Below are 24,372 nucleotides of genomic sequence, written 5' to 3'. Positions count from 1 at the left end.
AAGGTTTGCTGCGATAATAAAGGGTTCTGTGAATGAAGCAACATAAAAATGGCAGAAATAAAGGAACCCTTCATATATGTCTGCGTATGAATGAAGCAAAATAAAAATGTGAGAAATGGAGGGACTACATATCTTATAATGACTCTGAATACATCCTTGTAACCATTTCACTGTGATAATCTTATGGGAGGTAAACATCATCGTTTAAAAATAAATGACAAAATCATCTTGAATATAACCAAGGCTCACTTAGGGGTTCATTCTGCTGAATAAGCATATAGAAAAAAAACACTTTATTACTTCAATTACTCCATCAAGATCACACCTGGTGCTAGATACATGGTTCAAAAATATCAGTGCATTTGTGTAGTAGTTGGTTTATTAATCATGGATGTCAAGTCCTTTCTGCTAATTAACCTTAATTGAGCTGTCTGTTATAGAAGCACCATTTCCAATGAAGCAACTTAGCAATGATATCAAAATAAGAGAGCATAGTAGAACCCAGGATTAATGTTACTTCCTGTTCTTGAATACCAATGCCTAATGCAGTTTGCTGTAATACAAAATCTTATAACTTCTACCAAAATTTAAATATCACATAGAGCAAAAATTGGTAGAATATTTATGTAATTTGCACCATAAAGTGATTTAGGAAAGCATTTTTGACATGTGTCTTCATTTTATATTTATTTAAAAGCAACTAGAATATACCATAAATATTAAAAATATAAACTTTTAAAGATTCAAAGATTAAAATCATATATTATCTATTAGTCAACATGACTCTGATCTTAGTCATGCTTGAAACTAAATCTTTATTTCATTTATGTTCAGTATTATTTCCAATAGTACCACAAAATGTCCATTAGGATAGAATTCTGCTGAAATAGGCAGCTTTATTCATCTGCCTGGAGTAATTCAGTGCAATTAATTCCAACTTTGATAACCAGCAAGCACTTCAAATGTTCAATAGGTTATTTATTAAAAAGCAAATCAAGAATAAATAAGCTTTACTGCTGATGAACAGAATGCTTAGATTTTAAAACGGCCAGAAGGCTACTGGTATTAATAAGCTTTGTCAAATTCATTTTCAGACACGGATGGAGGAGTTTGTACTATTTTTCTGTTCATGTCATAGTTTCTGTCAAGAGGAGAGCCCATATACCTTAGGGAAAGCTTTCTGATGTGCAAGGATTTGAAAATAAAAAGGCAAAGACAGACATTTAGCAGATTCACAAGGGAAAACAAACTCCTGAAGAATCTTCAGAAAAATTAAAGCGGTAACAATGAAAGTGTTGAAAAGATTTAACCACTGATATAAATTTGGGGAAAATATAGAAGTACAAATATTGATAATAAAAGTCACAGAAACTCAGGTTAAAACCGACATGGATAAGGATTTACATAGTTTAAGTGAGGCAAGCTGGGCCATGCCTAGATGTGTCTTATAGACCATTCATTTGTGTTATATTTACAGAGCTAAAATGCAAACACAAGACAAGTGGCACCATTTTGTTAGATAATGCCTACTGTCAATGCATTTGATCATATGGGGCTTAATGGAGCATGATAGAAAGAACACTTCTCTAGGCATCTAAAACCTGGTCTCAAATGATAGTTCTGAAATTTAACAGCTGCATAACTATGGACAAATTACTGAAGAGCTCTCACCAATAGACATTTCTGAGATGATAGCTATGCTTTACATCTGCGCTGTCCAATAAGATAGCCCCAGCTTTATGTGGCTATTGAGCACCCAGCATCCGGCTAGTGCAACTGAGAAACTGAATTTTTAACTTTGATTATTCTAATTAATTTTAATCTAAATGGCAATAAGTGGCTAATGGCTATAGTATTGGACAATGCTGTGCCACCTCAAGTGATTTCCACTTACATGAATTATGATGCTTTTAGTTGCAAGGCAGAAAAAAAATCTGACTTAAAGCTTAAACAACAAAGGGAATGTATTGGCTCATTTTAACTAAAAAGTCCAGAAGTAGAAAGTTCCAGGCATAGTTCAATCAAGTGCATTCTCTCTCTTTCTATTTTTCCAGTACCCTTGCCTCTCCTTTATTTTTGTGTCTGCTTTCTTTCCTCATGCCAGTTTCCCTGATGGTCACAGTCTGACTACTGGAAGTAGTAACAGGGGTCACTTGCTCCTCATTCTTATCTAGTAGGAGGCTAAGAGACGGGGAGCATTGCTTTTCACAAATACTTAAAACAAGCCCAGAGCTTTGCTCTGACAAGATCAATCTGAAACACCCAAAGCTGTGTACTGCTTGACTTGTACCGGGTTTCCTGCCTTTCCCCAAACTAATTACTTTGGAAAATGGATGGAGAATTTTGATGAATGTTGGAACTGAGGGTTGGATTAGGGAAGGGATGTTCACTTAAAAAAAAAATCTAGAAGCTGTTAGGAAGTAGAATAATAGGGAGTGAATGCTGAATAAGCATTTGATAATTTTCATTCACATCATCTCAAAGGATTATTAGAATATAATCAATGATGTGATGTGCATAAAGCATCTAAAAGCGCCTGAAATGTTTGATCCCTTCTCATGTACATACCCCACCGTTTCTATGTACTCTGGGAAACTAACTTAAGGAAACTAACTTAACTCTTTGATCCCTCAGTCTTCTCACATGGAAATACTTTACTGTTAAGATTCCTTCCAGCAGTAAAAATCTGTCAATGATAACTATTACTGACATTATGTAAACTGAAGGCACAGAAATAAATATGTCAAAGGAGAGTCAACTATGTTTGAAAGCCTCAGATGGCTACACGTAACAAAATGCCATAGTTTCTCTGTAACTGCTCTGTGGAAGAGGCATTGAAACACAAGTGTTTCAATGAATAGAGAGGAGAAGATGCACTGTTGCAATTTCTCAGCTCCAGATTTCTGGACCCACCTGTCCTCAAGCAGATCTCTTCCACCCTTAAACAGATGAACAGATGGTAAAAACCAACCACATCTACCCTTGTAGCTCAATAGCAGGATAGAGTCAACTGAGGCCCATCATTAGTAATTTAAATTTAATTGTGCTAGGTTGGAATTCAAGCATCTCTATTTTTAAAGTGATTTTAATGTGTAGCTATGGTTGGAAAAACACTACTCTAATAATTTTCAGGTAAACAGGAAGTGGAATCAGAAAAATATACCACATTATTTAGTGTCAAATAGAAGGCCATAATAAAATGATGCAAAGATAAGAGAAAAATGAACAATGTTACAACCATACAAAAATTATTCGACAAAAGATAGATGAAGAACACAGAAAAACATACTTCATCTGAGGACAACAGATTTAGATAACTACTTCTTACCCCCAAGAAGATTTTAAAATACCATTAATTCTATGAGAGATAAAGATTATATGACATTTCTTCAGCAGAACTAAAGTAAGAAATTACAAAAGAGAATAAAGCCACAACGGACATTAAAACCAAATTAGAAGTAAAAGCCAGCATATCTGACAATTACAAAATCAAGTCAGTAAGATACACTAAGTGTTTAAAAATCGCAAAGAAGATAGAGGAAAAGCACTGCAATGAAAATCATTAGAAACAGAAAGAGATTGGGAAAACAAACAATAAAAATCTATAGAGGGAACAGAACATACAGAAGAAATCAATTATATTAGTTATAATAAAAGATGATTTTCATCAAGTGAAAGAAAGCATAAATCTTCCGGTTAAATAGGCCCGCCATGTACCAGGAAAAAAATATTTTAAAAACTATGAATAATGAATCATATCCTTGCACATTTATTGTATTTCAAGAATAACCAAAAAACTCTTAAAGTCCATAAGTGTCTAATTTCTATTATATTTTCATTCGCTTAGATTGATATCTTCTAACATATCTGATAAAAATAATTTTGTAAACAAAAAATAGATTTTTTATTAACAAAAAAACTTGGGCTGAAATAATTAAATCACTAAGGATGTATTTTTATTTTTTGTGTAAAAGGGGATAAGTAATCTAGAAACTTTATTCTCACAGTTTTATTAAGAAATACATTTTCAAACTGGCAAGGACTCCATATTAGTCATGGATCTCCAGAGAAATAGAACCAATAGGATATTTGTGTCCAGATAGAGATAGGTAGAGATAGACATCAAGATAGAGATTTACTATAAAAAATTGACTCATGCAATTCTGGAGGTCAAGAAGACCCACGATCTGCCTTCTGTATTCTGGAGACCCAGGAAAGACTGTGGTGCAGTTCAGTCTGAGTTCAAGGGCCTGAGAACCAGGGCAGCTGTTGGTGTAACTTCCATTCAGAGGCCAAAGACCTGAGAACTGGGGTTGGGGCCACTGGTGTAAGTCCCAAATCCAAAGGCCTGAGAACCAGGAGCTTTGATTCCAAGGGCAGGAGAGGATGAATGTTCCAGCTAAAGTAGAAAGACAATTCACTCTCGCTCCACCTTTAGGTTCTATTCAGGGCCTCTGCAGTTTGGACAATGCCCACTCACATTGGTGAGGGTGGATCTTCACTCAGTTTACTGATTCAAATGCTCATCTCTTATGGAAACACCATCACAGACACACCCAGAAACAGTATTTTACCGGCTATCCAGACATCTCTTAACCCAGTCAAACTGACACATAAAATTAGCTATCACAGCCTCACATATAGTGATCACCTGTGCACATGCTTATAAAGATTAAAGATGTAATCTAAGGAGAGAACACAGAAAAATATAAGATTATGATTTAAATGATTTCTACAATCGGAGATAGAAGAAAGAGATAATTATAAGATGATTTTGCACAGTTTTATTATGCTAGCAAGTATTTAACATTTTAAAACAATTAGCTATTTTATCAATTTATTTTCTTTTATCCAATTTACAGTCATTGATTCTATTCTGCTGTCTTTAGGCTTACCTTGTGTTTCTTTTCAAACTTCTTGAACACTTCATGTCATTTTTATCATTTCTTGTTTCTTCTATGTAACCTTTAACCTCGTCTCACAGGTTTCGATATGGAATATTTTTACCATTGTTATTTACTAGACACATTCCAACAGCGGATGAAATATCTCTGAATCAGTAATTCACTATGAGAAAGTTTTTTAAATTTCAAATGGTTGTTTTCTCCCCTCTTTTCTTTATTTCCACATATACTGGTTTGTGGTCTGAAAATTTGACCTCTGTTTGTGTATTGAATGTAGCTTAAATAATAATAAATTATTACCTCACCTAAGAAGTTCAGGAGTAGAGATTTTCAGAGTTTATTGTGAAAGTTGATGACACCATCCAGGACACGGTCTCTCCTTATGCTCTATCCACCTCCTGTATTGGTAGTGTCTGGCCTCATGGACACAAGACAATTGGATTGCAGCAATTCCCAGTGTCATTTTATGTCACAAAAATGTCCAAAAGCAAGAAGGGAAAAAGAAGTGTTCTCACAAGTCTCATGTCAGGGATAAAAATATGTTCTAGAAGGCCCAAAAGTGTTTTCCCTTTGATCTCACACAACCAACAGTTACTAACAAGTAAAAATCAGATTGTTATCATCAACTTAGACCCAGCATAGTTCATACACTGCTGTTAGCAATGATGCCCACATTGGCATTATGTTAATCAGAAAGAAGAGTGAATTATTACTGGGTGGATGTACAACCAACAATATCTGCTTTACAAATAATAAATATGATTTATCTACATAGATACATATAATCTCATTATATGTTATATAATTACGTATAATATACACTAATATTACATATTATATGTTTTATATGTATATAATTTATATGTATATTACATATATATAATCTCACTGATATTTTTGGATCACCTCTAAATTAATTTTGATGTTTTTATATACTTTAATCTGTGAAGAACTCAGAAAAAGGTGTTAAAGTCTCCCATTACTATTATACATTTGGATTGCCAATGTATTTTACTTTATATATTTCATTTCTATATTTGTTTTTTGCAAAAGGTTGATGATAGAGTTTTATACATTGTGTAACATGTAGTGCTTATTGCAAGAAAAAGATCTTTGAATGTTACTTAATACTTTTCACCTTGAATTCAATTTTATTTTTGTCAGATATAGCTTTGTGATTTCTTTAACCTTTCTGCATCACTAAATGTGTGTATTGGTTTTTGTTTGTTTGTTTTGATGTGCTTTATTTTCCTTTCTTATTAGGTAGGTATCCCATTCACACTTACTAAGATGAGGAAAGTATTTGGTCTTATTTCTATGTTACTGTTTTTTGCTTTTTCTTCTTATGGCACTATTTCTTTATACTCTTTATACTTTATACTTCTTATGTTTCTTTATACTCTATTTTTGTTACATTATCTGTGTTTGCTAAGGTATACCTCACCCCTAGTAATTTGGAGTACAGGAATTCTATTTTATGTTTTACATTAGTTGCTTTTGTACATCATAACAGCTTCTGAAGCAACTAATCTATTGATTCTCCCCTATAAAAATTCAAAATGGAAGTCATACATTAGTAAATGATTTTTAAAGTGGAAAAATAGGGATTCCTGTGTATTTTTTACAGAAAAGTAAATGTTCAAAGGCTTTTTGGAAGGCAATTTAGTAGTTTATCAAATGCTCATATCCCATTCTTAACAATTCCACTTCTAAGAATCTAAAAGAAATGCAGAAAAAATAGATACTCACACAACGTGATTTCATTATGATTCCAGTGGTGATTCCATTATGAAGAGCCTTGTGTGTTATGGCAAAATGTGTGTGTGTGTGTGTGCATGTGTGTGTATGCATATCACTTGGGGGTCAACAAATATATGTGCATGTGTATCTTCATAAATATATGTGTATGTGTATCTTGATAAAGAAATGAGGAAAAATGCCATATACTGACATAGATCTATGAGAAATACAAAATTTAAAAAGCCCAAAGCAATAATTATTGTGTGGCTCCATTTATGTTAAAATGTACATATGCATATACATTTAAGTAAATGAATAGAAAATGTTCTAGAAACATACACTGAAGAGTATTAGCCATTATTACTTCTGGGAAGAAAAGTAGAATAGGGAAGTAAGAAGAGGAGATTATCGTATGTCATTATATATCGTTTTACATGTTTACAATAACAATGTAGTCATATAATTATGTTTAAAAAGTGATTTTTTAAAAAAAACCAATTTAGAAGAATAAACGTAAAAATAGCTAGAAAAATTCTGGAAATAAAAGATTTTCCCTAGTAGATATTAAAATAATATGCTTGACAAAAAGATCGAGAAATGGACTAACAGTTCATAAAAAGACTCAAGGGCCAGGCATGGTGGCTCAGGCCTGTAATTCCAGCACTTTGGGAGGACGAGGCGGGCAGGTCACCTGAGGTCAAGAGATCGAGATCAGCCTGGCCAACATGGCAAAACCCCATCCTTACGAAAAATACAAAAAAATTAGCTGGGCATGGTGGCCCGCGCCTATAATTCTAGCTACTTGGGAGGCTGAGACAGGAGAATCGCTTGAACCTGGGAGGTGGATGTTGCAGTGAGCCAAGATCCACGCCACCGTACTCCAGCCTGGGTGACAAGAGTGAAACTCCATCTCAAAAAAATAGTAATAAAATAAAAATAAAAAGACTCAAGTATACATGTCAATTTAGTAAATGAAAAAGGTGTAATATAAATTTTGTTCTTTAATAATAGAAATATTGAAAAATGTAAAACCATTTTAAAAAAAGATCAATACTTCTCACTGGACACCAAATTATAGATTTATTAAATATTTAATTTTAGTAACAAGGCCATAAAATCAATAGAAGAGAATACAGAGAATCACTTTAATTATTTTGGGTTTGGAATGCTCTTTCTCAACATGAAAATTAAGCCAGAAACTAGAACAACATAAAAAATTACTACATAAAAATGGAAACATTCTATATAGAAAATAAACATACCATACATAATTTTTAAAGCAGAAAATAAGTTTGCTAAAAAGTATTTAGAAGATGAATAGTAAAGAATTAATATTCAGGTATATAAAGCGTTCTTACCAATGAATAAGTAAAAGATAAACGTGACCAAAGAACACAGGTATACATATGTAACTAACCTGCACTTTGTGCACATGTACCCTAAAACTTAAAGTATAATAATAAAAAATAAAAAATATAAAAAAGAAAGCTAACAAAAAAAAAAAAACAAAGAATAAGGGGTAAATGGCAGGTATTCACATCAAGCTATCTTCAACTGTCTTGTCTTTGTAATTACAAATTCCAAGATTTTGCAATCTGCAGCCATTGATCCCAAAGATCTGATGACACACAAGCCACCAACAATGTTGTCTAAAATTCAACCTACAGTAGATTTTCATACTTTTTGCAAGAGGAAATTAAACTGTAGAAGCTTTTTGCTTAACACACATTTGTTTTTCCCTGCACAAAGCCTACTTTGACAACAGAATTCTTTCCAAGAGAAGATAAAAGAAAAACCCTCTGGCATCAATTTAAACAAACATTGCCAATTGGTATTTTCATATTTCCTCTGGTCACTCTAGATAGTTTATATTAGAAAGTCGAAGGCAAGCATCTTTTCTTCAATGATGCCTGCCTGCACTTGGCAAGCCCAGATGCTGCTCTGGGATTCTGAGAATCAACACCATTTCATTTTACTCATTCCCATTTGGATAGATATTTCACAGAAAGCGCAAGTCTACATCCATTCAAAATATTCATTTCTTTGTTGTTTTGGCAAAACAGCTTATGAAGCTTGCTTTTGATAACTGTTGAATTTGGTCAAATGTTTTTAGCAAGTTAAGATATTAGTGAAAGCATAGAACTCAAATTCCTGTTTTGAAATGTTTTCTGGGGAAGTATTATCACTCAAGCATTCACCATAGCAAAAAATACATTAATCAGTATGAGATAAGTACTGGCAGAAAGGAATTAACGATTCAAGGAAACTTTTTTTGAGTTCTTACTGTGTGCCAAGCCTTATTCCAAGCAGTGAGGAAACAGTATGTAACAAAATAACTCCCAGCAGTTGTTGAGCTTCATTGTAGTGGAGAGAAACAGATTGTATAGACATAAGCATATGAGCAAGGAGGATATCAGATGGTGAGTTCTAGGGAACTGTACTGATGCACAGGAGAAAAAAAGTCATCTCTTTGCCGGTAGCATCATTTCTTTCATTCTTTACAATTTTTTTTTTTTTTTTTTTTTTTTGAGACAGAGTCTCGCTCTGTCACCCAGGCTGGAGTGCAGTGGGGCGATTTCTGCTCACTGCAAGCTCCGCCTCCCAGGTTCACGCCATTCTCGTGCCTCAGCCTCCCGAGTAGCTGGGACCACAGGCGCCCGCCACCACGCCCAGCTAATTTTTTGTATATTTTTTAGTAGAGATGAGGTTTCACCATGTTAGTAAGGATGGTCTCGATCTCCTGACCTCGTGATCCGCCCGCCTTGGCCTCCCAAAGTGCTGGGATTACAGGCATGAGCCACCGCACCCGGCCTTTACAATAAAATTTATATACGTATATGTACGTGTGTGTGTGTGTGTGTGCGTGTGTGTCTGTGTATATAGAGAGAGAGAGAGAGTAAATATTTATAGAGGGTGCTAGGTAAGCTCTTTATATGTATTCTTTCATTTGATCTTCATGGTAATTCTATATTGATAGGTATAGCTCTGGGTGTAGAAGATTTTTTGAATAAATACATTTTAATAATTTGTTTTATCACCCCTTCTATATTATACTCTTATTGAGAAAAGAAGCTATGTCTTGTTATTTGTGCTTTCTCTATCCTGTTTCACTTCTTTTTTTTCCCCCATCATATGCTGCTTCTTTTTTTTTTTAATTATACTTTAAGTTCTAGGGTACATGTGCAGAACGTGCAGGTTTGTTACATATGTATACATGTGCCATGTTGGTGTGCTGCACCCATTAACTCATTTACATTAGGTATATCTCCTAATGCTTTCCCTCCTTCCTCCCCCCACCCCACAACAGGCCCCAGTGTGTGATGTTCCCCTTCCTGTGTCCAAGTGTTCTCATTGTTCAGTTCCCACCTGTGAGTGAAAACATGTGGTGTTTGGTTTTTTGTTCTTGTGATAGTTTGCTGAGAATGATGGTTTCCAGCTTCATCCATGTCCCTACAAAGGACATGAACTCATCCTTTTTTATGGCTGCATAGTATTCCATGGTGTATATGTGCCACATTTTCTTAATCCAGTCTATCACTGATGGACATTTGGGTTGGTTCCAAGTCTTTGCTATTGTGAATAGTAAAAAGAAACGAACAAAGCCTCCAAGACTTATCCTGTTTCCCTTCTAAAAAAATATTTAATTCCCATGTCCTTATCTACATTTAACAGCCCTCTCCCCACTCCTTCTGATTTCTAGCTATTAGTAGTATTACATTTGGGAAGATAGACACCCAGTTAACTTTCTATGTATTTACATAATATATGTAAACATTAACATTAAATTTATTTTTAAATCAGTGTAATAATTCATAACATGATTTTTACTTTTTAAATAGAACTTGAAGTATGTGTATAGGACTATCTTATTCTAAGAGTTGCATTGTCTTTATTGAATGAATGAAAGATACTTTATTGAATCCCCTCTGTGGGGATGGACACTTAGGTCATTTATAATTCTTTCTCTGTTGTAAATAATACTGAAAAAAACCTTTATATACACATATTTGTACATGTGAGAATGTTTGTTTATATTAAATACATTCCTAAAAGTAGAATTGTTATAAATAATGAAAGGCCATTTATATTTTACAGATACTTCCAGGTTGCCTTTCAAAATATTTCAGCAAGTTATAGTCCTGCTAACATTTCTTCATATCTTTGGCAACACTCGATAACATAAATCTTTTTTACTGTCATTTTGAAAGCTTTTGAATTGCATTTCTTTTATTTTTAGTGTAAGTATGTATGGTCATATAATCTTTTCTTCTGTAAATTGTGTGTTCATATCTTTTATGTATTTTTCTATTGGGATTTTTTTAATGACTTGTTAGAGTTTGTCATACATTCTGGATGTGGATTCTATATATTTTGAATAAATTTTTCTCTACTTATCTTTTTAATAGTAGCAAATGTATATATATATATAATATTTACTATGAGTCAGGTACTTTCCAAGGTACTTTACATATTAACTCATGTATGTCTTACACTGGTCCTGTGAGAAAGGTACTATTACCATCTCTAGTTTATAGGTAAAAATCTGAGGTGTGTACAGGTAAAAGTCCAAGACGTGGAGCAATCACAAACTTACCCAAAGCCATATAACCAAGTTGAGGAACCAGAATCTAAACAATGGGCACTCTGGCTGCAAAGTCCATACTTTTGAACACTAAGTTTAAAACTGAACATAAAAATAAATCAATTCTTTTTCCTTTATAGCTTCTGGGCTTCATATCTCTTACAGGAAGGCTTTTACCACATAAAAGTTATAAACATTTTTTTCACAAATGCTTTTTATAATTTTGATTATAATTAACTATTATTAAAATAATCTAGAATCCATTGTAGTGCATGATGTAAAGTCTGAAGATTACATTACTTTTTCCAAGTAGATAGCTAATTGTTCAAAATAACTTGAACAATTTGTAGGCTGTCTTTTTTTCTACCAATTTAAAATTGCCTTTATTATAAATCGAAAGTTTATCTACATATGGGTCTACTTCTTTTTTAAAAGAATAGATTATACATTTTATTTATTTTTTTTTTCAATACGTTTTTAGGGAATACGTGGTGTTTGGTTACATGAATAAGTTTTTTAGTGGTGATTTCTGAGATTTGGGTGCACCCATCACAGTATACTCTCTGTTCTATATCTTTGTTTTATTTGTCTATTTCCACAGTACAACTATACTATTTTTACTACTATAGTTGATAGCATGCTAGATATCTCCTAAGGGAAGACAACTTTACTATAATTGTTCTTTAAAACTTCTTGGGCTATCCTTATGCCTATTTTCTTCCTCACACATTTTCTTTTTCTTTCAGTGTAATCTATGAAATTCCATTATGAAACATCATCTCATTCTTTTTTGTTTGTTTGTTTTTGTTTTTGAGATGGAATCTCACTCTGCAGCCCAAGCTGGAGTGCAGTGGCATGATCTCGGCTCACTACAACCTCCACTCAAGCAATTCTCGTGCCTCAGCCTCCCTAGTAGCTGGGACTACAGGCATGCACCACCACACCCAGCTAATTTTTTGTGTTTTAGTAGAGACGGGGTTTCACCATGTTGCCCGGGATGGTCTTGCACTCCTGAACTCAGGAGATCCACCCACCTCGGCCTCCCAAAGTAAGTGCTGGGATTACAGGCGTCAGCCACCGTGCCCGACTAATTTTTTTTTTTTTTTGTATTTTTAGTAGAGACAGGGTTTCACCATGTTAGCCAGGATGGTCTCGATCTCCTGACCTCATGATCTACCCGCCTCAGCCTCCCAAAGTTCTGGGATTACAGGTGTGAGCCACCACACCTGGCCCCATATATGAGACTTTATTAGATAGACTGATTGATTGAAAGATAGATAAATATTAAAGTATTTACTTTTATCAAATGCATCAAATTTAGTTACCTTATATTTTTCTTTACTGTTAATACATTAAAATAGCATATTTTCTAATATTGATTTGCATTCTTAGAATAAACAATTCTTTACTATGATGCAATTATTATTCTAATACCCAGCTCATTTTTTGTTTAGAATTTTTCGAATTTATGTTAAATGAGCCTGTAACATTGGTTCACATCTTCATGTACTATGTTAAAGTATTATTGGACCTCAGTTGCATGGAAGAGAGTTTAGATACTCCTCAGTTCATGGGAAGGCATTATCAAAGGTCTTTGTGTATCCCATATTCATTTCTCAATTTTAGTCTTACATATTTTTTTCTGTTCTTCTCTTTCATAATCAGGAAATATATTTGTATTTGTATATCTGTGATTACTTATAAAATAAATAATAAACTGATTGTTTTTAAAATTAAATGTCAGTTTTCTCTGTTTCATCTAGAAATGATTATTTATGTAACTTTTTTACACAATTTATTGTGTTTTGAAGATCTATCTGTCTAATCTAGTTCATTTCATCTAGTGTTTGATTACAGTATTACTGTTACCAAGCAAATGATGCTTGCTGCCCAAATGCACTAAAAGCCAATATTATCACACCAGGTTCTTGAGCAAAGAGAAGCTTTTTATTGCAAGTCAACCAAGAATTCTGACAGGAGACTAGCTCGAATTTGTCTCCCCCTGCTGATTTTAAGGCAATAATTGTATTAGAAAAGATTTAGAGGGTGGAGTCCGAGAATTAGTAGGTAATTTGTGGAAGGAAAGAGGAGGCCTGGAGGTTCCTTCTGGGTGCAGTTACTTTTTCCTGCTTCTTCATGGGTCTCATGTGCAAACTCAGGGTGAGTTCATATAAAACATGTGATGTCTGCAAGCTCATTCTGCATAAACTCCAGTTGGCCATATTGGTTCTAACTGAGTGTAGCCAGTTTTGTTATCTTACAAGCAGATAGTGTCTCAACGTTTCAACAAGTTGTTTGCTTTCTGATCTACTATCCTGCAAACTCAAGGATTTCTATTAGTTACTATTTTCTTTAACTCTTTGAGTTACTATTTTCTTTAACTCTTTGGGGCACGGTTTTATTATGTTATTTGAATTTTTCATATTTTACTTATTTTATTCTGATAGTGATGAAAATCTATTTGTCTCCATCTATTTGTACCATAAATAGTGCTTCAGGGAACATGCTTAGGCACCTGTTCAAGTGTTCCTGGGATATGTACCTAAGAGTTGATTTCCTAGGTATATTACTTATATACTGCTTTGTAACAAATTATCCAAAACTTCGTAGCCTAAATCTTCAAACATTTTTTTAATCTCAGGGCTTCTGTGGGCCTGGAATCTGGTAGCAGATGAGCTAAGCGGTTTTGGTGCAAAATCTCTATAAGATTCCAGTCCAGCTATTGCCTGGGGCCACAGTTATCCTAAGGTTAGGCTAAGAATCCATTTCCAAACTTACTTACATGGCTATTGTTTAGAGGTTTCAATTCTTTGCTGCGTGGGCCTCTCTGTAGTGCTGCTACTCACCATGGCAGCTGGATTCCCCAGAACGATAATGATCTGAGAGAGAGAAACAAAAAGAAAGAGAGAGGGGTAGGGTTAGAAGACAGAAAGGAGAGGAGAGGGAGATCTTTTTGTCTTAGATAGATAGGTAGGTAGATAGACAGACAGATAGATAGATGAGAGAGAGGTGGGGAAATGAACAGAGAGGAAAGGATTAACAAAAATGAAACCTTTCATTGTTTGTTTGATTTCATGCTTTCTCCTTTGTTCACTCCCAGACCTCTTTACCCTAACAACCATGGCAACAATTCTGTTCTGTTTAGTGTATTTTTTGTTGTTTATATATATATCCCTGTGAATGTGGGATGTGGGTTCACCACATCTTGTCAATAATCTATGTCCTCAAGTTAATCTCCTCCTCCACAAATATCAATGCAATGAAAATCCTCATATAATCCCTGTGGTCTTACTCTCTCTCTCTCTCTCTCTCTCTCTCTCTCTCCCCCTCCCTCCCTCCCTCTCCCTCTCTCCCTCCCTCTTTCTCTCTCTCTGTCTCCCTCTTTCTCTCTCTTTCTCTCTCTCTTTCTCTCTCTCTGTCTCTCTCTCTCTCTCATCTGTCCATCTGTCCATAAAAGTGTCGTGCTGGTGGGGAGGGGGATACACCCAGAGGTAGAATTGCTAGATGATGGATAGATATAAGCTGAGTCTGTACACTTAGTGCCAAATGTGAAATTGCTCTCCCGAAGGGCCACCCCAGCCTACGCTACCATCAACAGTGCTTGAGGTTACCAGTTTTTCCTCATTCTTGTCAACACTTGGCATTACCCAGATTTTTGTCAGTCTAACAGCTGCATAATAATGCCTCATTTTAAATGAATTTGCATTCTATGACTCTAAATGATGTTGAGTATCTTTTTACATGTTTATTAGCTTTTAGGATAGTCTAAGCTTTTTTTTTTTTTTTTTTTTTAGGATACTAAATAACACAAAACTCTGGCAAGATTGATCAAGGTGAAAGAGAGTACACTAAAATAAACAAAATCCAGCTGTAAAATAGATAAAACTACAGGGAGATAAAGTTGCCCGAAAAATTCTAAAAGTTTTCAGAGAGAGAAATTATTAACAAACAAAAGAAAAAAAAACAAATCAGAATTTCAGATTTCTCATTACCAACACCAGAGGCTAGAAGGGAATGTAACAATATATTCAATGCTTTGACGGAACATTACTTTGAATCTAGAATTCTACCCTCAGCCTAATTATCCTAAAATTGTGAAAGTAAAATAAGACATTTTTAGATATGGGAAACCTGAAAAAGTTTACTATTCATATACCGTCTTGGAAAGAATTAATTATGAGTAACTAGATTATAGCTCCCTATAGGTATGTATCTTTCCTGGGGGAGGGAGGAAGGGAAGGAAGAAAAAAAAGGAAGGAAGGAAGGGGGGAGGGAAGGAAGGAAGGGAGGGAGGGAGGGAAGGAAGGAAGGAGTTTCTGTGACTTTAGAGCCTATGTAGCAATGTCCTCCACCATAGTTGATTTTACTCCAAATAACTATATGCTTGATCTCTTAGTGGCAGAGTGGCAACATACTTAAAAGAATGCATGGTGGTGCATTCTTGTAGTCCCAGCTACTTGGGAGGCTGAGGCAGGAGAATTACTTGATCCCAGGAGACAGAGGCTGCAGTGAGCCAAGATCACATCACTGCACTCCAGCCTGGGCAGCAGAGCAAAACCCTGTCTCAAAACAATGAAAAAACAAAAAAGATTTTTCTGCTCTTCTGCTAGTTCTTCCAGAATATGGCATCTGCCTACTTGTTCTCACACCTTTGACCTGCTGAATTAGCACTCCAAAATAGGCCTGCTCTGAGCTGACATCTCACCTAGGATGTTTCACGCAACAGGATATTAATCAATGTTCCTTGGTTTAAAAAAAAAAAGTGTTTTGGGTTTGACAAAGCTGGAGGGGCTTCTTTCCCATAAGCTTTCTCAGTCATTGCAATGTTTACCAAATGGATTTGGCTGTGGCGCCCTTTAGGGTTGGGGAGCATCTTGCAGAATTAGTGCTTTGAAAATCACTTTCGAAAACTCTGTTGCCTTGTTTTAGACTCTTACGATCTATAATGTTCAATATTAAAATATAAAAACAGCATGCTTTGTTCCCTACTCAATCCCTAGTAAACAGGAGACAGGCAATAAATATATTTTAATAAGAGAATAAATGAATGAGAGTATCAATTATTGTAAAAATGTTCTATTATAGAAGGTAGATATTAAATCTATGATAAGCTATTGCTTCTATTTATTGTAGAGTGCGATTTCTACCCAGAATCTAACAGCTTAAAAAAAAAAAAACAAAAATATTAGCTTACTTCTTTTTTTTTTTTTTTTTTTTTTTTTTTTTTGAGACGGAGTCTCGCTCTGTCGCCCAGACTGGAGTGCAGTGGCACGATCTCCGCTCACTCCAAGCTCCACCTCCCGGGTTCACGCCATTCTCCTTCCTCAGCCTCCCGAGTAGCTGGCACTACAGGCGCCCGCCACCACGCCCGGCTAATTTTTTTGTATTTTTAGTAGAGACGGGGTTTCACCATGTTAGCCAGGATGGTCTCGATCTCCCGACCTCGTCATCCGCCTGCCTCATCCTCCCAAAGTGCTGGGATTACAGCCCGGCCAATATTAGCTTACTTCTAATTGGATAATACACTGCCTATGAAACAAAATTTACTAAAAGCCCCTACTTTTGTAACTTTAGTAAAAATCCTCACTGGTGTTTGCAGCCTTCTGTGGTAGAATCCAGTAGTGATTGTCCTCCACCGGCTTTAGGCTTATCATCAGTCTGGATCTTCGGGCCTTATCTGCAAAGAAATTCCTATCAGTCTACATTTGTGTTGTGCTTCATTATATGAGTCTCAAATGCATTTATATTTCTTAGTTTGACCTGCCTCAACGTTTAGATTTTATGTTCTTAAGAGGCAGTGTCCATGTCTTCTATTTCTTCTCTCTCTTGAAGTAGTCTTTCTCTCAAGTTTGATGTGATCTTTAAAAATGCTCAGATTTATATTTTTTAATGGATGCAAATAAATATTGTCATTGTCTGTAAAACGGAACAATACAGTCAATAGATTATAATTAAATGGAAGGGATGTTGTGAGATTCGGAGGATGATTACACAAAGACTTGCAATGTCCAGCTGAAAAAATAAAATTCCCTGGTAATGTGACCATTGAAACATCTATTTTGTTTCGTAAGAAATGATAATAAAATGGAATTAACCAGGCCATATTTATGAATTTGCTCTCTCTATAATTTCTCTTCGAATGCCCCTTTTTCCAAAATACTGGAAACCTTTTCTTACCTTATCAGCAGGGGGCAGACAACAAGGTATGACATTCTATGGACCTGACTTCAAGTGTTTTATTCCAGGAGCTTGAGAAAAAGATTTCTTTTCTCCCTTTATTTGTGAAAATGTGCACATTGCTACCCACCTTCTCAGGATGACAATAAACGAAGATTATACAAGATAAATTGTATAAGGTGCATAGCACAGCATGGGTACTCCACAATTACCACTTCTTCCACTTTCCCACATATCCATCTCAATAGCACCTATTCTAACATAACTTCTTGACAAAATGTCTACTATTTTTAAAGCTAACTTTCTTTCCTCTAAAGAAAGCCTTGAATGCATTCATCTTTCTTTTTTCACTTTTTTCTATTATTTGAACTATATTGAGAAAGAAAATTTCTTACATAACATAACTTTGTGTTGTCTATCAGCAGACTTCAACATAAGCCACTTCAACATTTTATTCTACTTTATTTGCAGTTCTAACAATCTCAGTGTTCATAAAGGATCTGGCAAGCTAACAATGGAGTTAAAAGTTGGAAATTTGCTATTTTCAAATATTCTTACTTTTCTTCGATCTATGTTTTTAAAAATTATTTTTCTTTATTTTCTTTCTTCATTGAAACAATGGAATGCTCACCAAAGTGTATTTCATCATAGTAAATTAGACTTAGATAAGTAGAAAAAAATGCAATTAAGAAAGCTTTCTATTTGCTTCCATTTTAATGAAAGATTGTGAAGTTGACGTGACCTCTTACACAAGGTTCAGCTGCGGTGTTTTGAATTACCTAACAAATAAAAAATTCATGGGGGAAAGACTTTCAGCTACACTGTTAGACCTTAGCTACTTTCTTCTCTCTCTTCTGGTAAAAAATTCCTCACACACTTGGCTCTTGTGAATCTATAAGTGCATGTGAAGAGAGGTTGGGGTGAGTAGGAGGAGCAAGTAGAAGAGATGGAAAGAGATGAGAGAGAAGGGATAAGAGAAAAGATTTTCTGTTCTGAACCACATACATTACTAAAAATGCATTACCCTTTGTACTTGTGAAAGATAGGTTCTTCATGCTTTCCACACCCAAGTTTAGATGGGACAGCTAAATGAAGACATTTTCCTTTAGAAAAGCCACAAATCATTTTTTGAAGCATGAATTAATAAGGGATTTTGCAACAATATTACTCTGTTACTGTCCAGTTCTCAAAGTGGAAATCTGTAGAATACCAATTCCTTTTTAGTTAGGAAGTAAATGACCACATGAAGTCCCTTTTAAAACATTTCTTCATTGCAAGCGTTTCAAATAATTTCTCCAGGAAAGTACTATATTCTGAGTGAATAGCATGACATTATGAACTACATCTAACATAAGATTTTGCTTCAACAGTCCTGTCAGTGCTCTTTAGTTCCACTGTAATGAAATGAAAATCATGGGAGCTTGGAAGAAATATCTTCCTCACCCTGATACTCTTTATTAACTGTGGAATCGTACTATTTTCTTCACCATGGCAACAAACACACTCAATAGAGTTAGCTCTCACCTTTCCTGCACAGGGTGATGGGGAAAAACGGAAACAAAGAAAAGTGAAGCAAATAAAGATTTCAGAAAGCAAGGAGTTAAGGAAATCATGAACCCAGGGCAGTGTGAGCTCAATGATCAGCATTAAGGGCCTTGTTTCAAACAAATTTTACTAGACTAGGTAACGTGACCTAGAGAAGACTTTCAGTTTATACTTGATTAAATCTCAGAATAGGTGACTTATAATGTCAGCCTGAGTCAATTGAATGGTGAACTTAAATGGTCTCATTTTACAGGAAGGTTAATGTCAGTAAAAGGCATAGATTGACCAGTAATCTTGAAATAAGGCTCTGAATTACTCGTATACACCATCATTAAAAAGCAAAGAACTTGTTCTTATCAGCACATACAATTCTTTGAATGATTTTGAAGGAATCAAGGCTGATTTGCACTATGAAATATTTTAGCCATATTTTCTTTTTTTCCAGAAAATAGAGCTTAGCTTAATTATGTAACATATTCTATATGCTGCTCAATTTACACTGTTCAAAGTATTCAAGGCCATCCATCTTCCCCTGACATTATGAGGTTTGTAATGGGTTATACTTCTCTAGGACATTCTGGTACATGCAAAACCACCAGAAACAGGGCCAAGTGGTTATTTCCTGTTCTGCAAAAAAGGGAAAAAAAATCAGAGTTTTATTTTGTCACATGAGAAGCAATGCAAGAATTGATAAAAAATATTAGCTAAACAGAAATCAAATCATTGCATTACAGCCAGGAAGCCAAGAAAAAAAATGTTTGAATCATGGGATTTGACCTATGTGGGATTTCCAAGATTTAAAAAGGAAAAAGAAAATTAAAAACTCATTTTGGTCATCTATCTTAAATAAAATAAGGTGACAAACTCTACATTTTTTTCTTTACACCTAGTTTTTTAGTATCATGTAGTTTTTAGTATCATGTTTTATTAAAAGCAAATTTGACACTCATGTTAAGAGAAAAGGTTCAGAGAAAAGGTTCAGAATAGTGTATTAGAAATAGAAAAATAATTTGGCAGTACTTCTGGGAAAGATGATGGAGAGAATGCCTATTTAAAAATCACTGCCCTCTTTGAAGCTCAACAAAATTAAGAAAAATAACCACAAATAGCAAAAATATTAAAACAGATCTTAAAACCAGAAAATGGTGCTGATATGATACCATGAATGTCAATATCTAATTATCAGTTACAATATAATTTGGTACAAACTAAATATGCACATTGAATATCAGCACACGGATCCCATAAATGAGAGTCCCAGTGTGGCGTTTGGGGAGCTAGTGAAGAAAAGAATACTCAGGGCTACTGCCTGTTGAGTTCTTACTACATGTCAGGACCTAATCTAAGGGTTTTACCTGCATCATTTCAATGACTGTGCTCCATAAGTTGGTGCTATTATAATCTTTGTTTTGCAGATGGAGAAACTAAATTTTGGCCAAAGTCACAAAGCTACACAGCGAGCAACTGGGGGATCTGGAATTTTAACACAGGTTTCTTTCAGCTTTAAACTTATCCTTGAGTGATTAAGCTATGGGATGTATGAGGAGGTTCGCTGCTTAGTGGGAGAGGAAGTATTTAAACTGCACAGAAACAAACCAAACCATTAATATGGTTATCAGGGAATGAATTGCTGAGCAATTTATATTTTTTCTTTCAATATATTGATTTTAAAACATCATACAGTGAACCTGCATAACTTCTATAAGTAGAAACACCTGTAATTTATTTTTACATTTTCTACTTAGTGTAAGTTAACAACAAGCTACAATTAAGCCACTGAGCGCATCCAACACACATCTCAAATTAAAACTATCTCTTATACCTCAGAATTGGCATTGTATAATTATAAGCCACATATCTTCTAAGATTATGTTTTGGAGTGCCCTACTTATTACCCTTAACTTTGAAGGAGAAAGTTGGAAGTTTTGCACGCAATGGAAAAAAGAGTACTCCAACCCCAACGTTTAATGTTACAGGGGACAGGGAGGGATTCAACAACTTGGTGAAGTGTAGAAGCAAAGCTGAGGAGAAAAAGGCAGCTCAAGGGCAATGCTTTTGTTTGTTTCACTAATATCTTTGTCTAGCCAGGAGAGACTAGGCCCAGAAGCAAGTCCAGGCTGTAGAGGGATGCAGAATAATATGCCAGAGCCCACCTTTTAAGTCACAGACCAAAGTGATCTGTGCTGAGAAAATATGAACTGAGCAACCAAGTATCAGACTGCCGACTGATGAGACATCAGAAAGATGTGGTCACTTCTAAAGGTGGCTGGCCTGCCCAGAAAGCCAGAAGAGGAGCCAAATTTGAGGGTAGTGCCACGGGTTATATTATAGTCTCCAATCTGCTGGAACTGGTCTTGGCAGCAGAGTTTGAGAGATATGGAAAGTACAGGAAGAAGTCACTGGATTTTGGCTGTTAATTAATTCTGATCCAGGTTGACTGGTGCTAGGCATCTTAGGATCTCTTGTTGTAGGTCCTATGAAGCCCAAGCTGGCACCTTATTTAAGAGAAGCACGTGAGTAATTTCTGCCCAGAGTCACGGTGCCAATAATTCACATTACTGCCAAGCTCATATCACTCACTGATCCAGGCCTCTATTTTCCCAGTTGTAATTATAAGTTACTTTTAAGCTCCAAGGCCCTTTGCAATTCAAATATTCTGTAAGTCCCTTAGGATTACTAAGGAGTTTATCAGAACCCATGAGCCAACTAGAATCATATCCCCTTCAAGAAAGCCTAAAGATTTGGAGAGTCAGGCCTGTGCTGGAGGAGATATGACAGCGCAGCTTTAAGTTAGATATGTGGCTTATAATTATACAATGCCAATTCTGAGGTATAAGAGATAGTTTTAATTTGAGATGAGTGTTGGATGCACTCAGTGGCTTAATTGTAGCTTGTTGTTAACTTACACTAAGTAGCAAATGTAAAGATAAATTACAGATGTTTCTACTTATAGAAGTTATGCAGGTTCACTGTATGATATTTTAAAATCAATATTTTGAATGAAAAAATATAAATTGCTCAGCAATTCATTCCCTGATAACCATATTAATGGTTTGGTTTGTTTCTGTGCAGTTTTAATACTTCCTCTCCCACTAAGCAGTGAATCTCCTCATTATGGGGATTGTTTCCTTTATCTTAAAATTCCTGAGCTTGGCATAAATAAGTGTCTAATAAATATAGGCTTTCTTCATGTAGCAAAAGTAAATATCGTCCTGTTAAAAGTTTTATCATTTTTCCAACAATTCTTTTTTATCTTGATATAGCTGGTTTTCACCCCAAACCCCATTAAATAAATATAAAAAGTGATATTTTACCTTATGGTTCAGATTTCATTATATATTACATTCTGATTAGAATTATGCTAATTAAATTCTTCTATCAGAGGTAGCAGAGAATCTACCAAAGTGATTATGCCACTAATGTGCATAATATTATATCAATTATTTATATGAACAAAAGATGTTTTTAAGCTGGAGTTAACTGTGCTTGTTTTCAATAGTTTTAAACATTATCTTTATAATGTTATCCACCCTTTGCAGTAACTTTCTTCATCCATCCAACTTCTAGCCCCACTACAGGTCTATCTTAACACATATTGTGAATGAAATGTATGTGAATTTATTAATATGAATGTCATAGAGGAAGGTGCAAGTATTGCATGCTTTCAATATCTTAGGAGGAGGCTGGTTGAGATGGGATGTATCGTAATTTTTCTCATTAAATTTAATGAGAACATTTATTTTTACTATAATGGCTTTTCATTTAGTGGTGAGTTTTTCAGGAATGAATTAAGATGGATTAGTGAATTCTCAAATTAATGAATTATATCAAGAGAACGCAGGCCTGAGCTAAGGTTTAGGCATGTTGGTACTGAGGAGTTGACTATGCGCAAGCTCTACATACATGTGTTGATTCTCCACATTAGAAGGTCTACCAGGAGGAGGTTGTATGTGGGACTGTTCACTTGCAGGAATAAAGTATAGTGGATGGAGAAGAGCACATGATGAATGGCCCCAGCCTAGGCCTATGAACTTCATCAGAGCTCTTCACTGACAGGAACATAAGTAGAAGCTGAACAACTTTTCTCACGGGGACTTTGAAGCATGTGCTTCTGAGGTATGCATAGAGTGGGGTGATGCCTGTTTCTCCCCACCCTCTTTTTTGTTTGGCACACAGCACCACTCCTGTATTGTAAGAATTCTAGGGCATTGGTGGAGATAAATGGCAGCATCCATGTATGGGCAGGTAGCTTCTGTCATGGGCCAAATAATGGCCCCCAAAGATTTCCACATCCTAATTCCCAGAACCTGTGAATATATTGCCTTACAGGGCAAGGGGACCTGGCAGGTATGATTTACTAATAGCTCAGGATCTTGAGGTAGGGAGATTACCCAAGATTTTCCAAGAGGGTCCAGTTTAATTATAAGAATCCTTGTAAGAAGGAGGATGAAGTGTTAAGAGTCAGAAAAAGATGTGGCCATGGGGAAATGGAAGCAGAGCTTGGAGTGATACACTTTGAAAATGGAAGATGGGTCCAGGAGCCGAGAAACGCAGGCAACCTCTAGAAGCTGTAAAAGGCAAGGAAGTAGATTCTCCCCTTAATCCCCTAGAAGGAACGCAGCTCCGCCAATGTATTGATTTTAGCCTCATAAGACCCATTTTACACTTCGACCTCCAGAAATATAAGATAATGATTTTCTATTATTTTAAACCATAAACTTTGTGATAATTCGTTATGGTAGCAATAGGAAACTGATACTACTTGTGACAACAGACACACATCAGTGGTTGTCAGCAGACAGAAGTACTCAGTGGAGACCTGGTGAGAAAGTGGCAGTGCCCTGCAGGAGAGCTCATATGGGACATACTCCAGGGACTACTGAAAAGTCTTGGGAGAGGGAATTTTGAAGGGGCCTGATAGCTTCTGTTGCAGTTGGAGTTAGTAAGCCATCAAGACTGGAATGTTATTAATATTCCAGCTTTATTTGTAACCACAGACCAATGAAGCCTGGGGATATTCCAGTAACAGAATACCTCAAACAGGCTTGACTTGCAAATAAACTTACTCAAGTCTTTCACCAGCTTCAGTTTGAAAAGCTTACCTGTCATTGACGGAAACAGGTATCATCATTGAAGGCTTCTACTCCTTTCTCTCCACCCTATGATTTATCTGCCATCCAGAGTTATTCACTGGTCCTATAGTGAAGATGAGGCCTGAAAAGCTCAAGCACAGACAAAACCAACACCTCACTCGAAGGAAAGCAAGCTGGTTTTCTGATGCTATTGCTTGTTTGAGGAGGTGTTGCATAACCAAAGAGATACCAGTGGAGGGTCTGAAACCATGGGGCACTCATTCTACATGAGAATTGCATATCTGGCAATCGGACTCAGTTACATGGATTTAGGGAGTCATGGGGGTAAGAG

At 35.5% G+C, this 24,372-nt stretch overlaps 2 long non-coding RNA genes across 2 annotated transcripts in view; one reads left to right on the top strand and one right to left on the bottom strand.

Moving 5' to 3' along the window:
* LOC109026052 (uncharacterized) overlaps positions 1–24,372 on the top strand; it is a 282,549-nt gene that overhangs the window by 206,202 nt on the left and 51,975 nt on the right. The window lies entirely within an intron of this gene.
* Positions 13,152–24,372, bottom strand: part of LOC101126606 (uncharacterized) — a 202,491-nt gene continuing 191,270 nt past the window's right edge. Inside the window, exons 6-8 of the long non-coding RNA XR_008678267.2 lie at positions 24,051–24,170; positions 16,814–16,903; positions 13,152–14,105 (exon numbers count right to left, since the gene is read on the bottom strand). This is a non-coding gene — a long non-coding RNA (uncharacterized lncRNA). The remainder of the gene's footprint in view (positions 14,106–16,813; positions 16,904–24,050; positions 24,171–24,372) is intronic.

This window comes from Gorilla gorilla, chromosome 2 (genome assembly GCF_029281585.2).
Source record: "Gorilla gorilla gorilla isolate KB3781 chromosome 2, NHGRI_mGorGor1-v2.1_pri, whole genome shotgun sequence".
NCBI lineage: Eukaryota > Metazoa > Chordata > Mammalia > Primates > Hominidae > Gorilla > Gorilla gorilla.
Note: the sequence above shows the minus strand (reverse complement) of the source record. Positions and strands in the feature narration are given on the sequence as shown.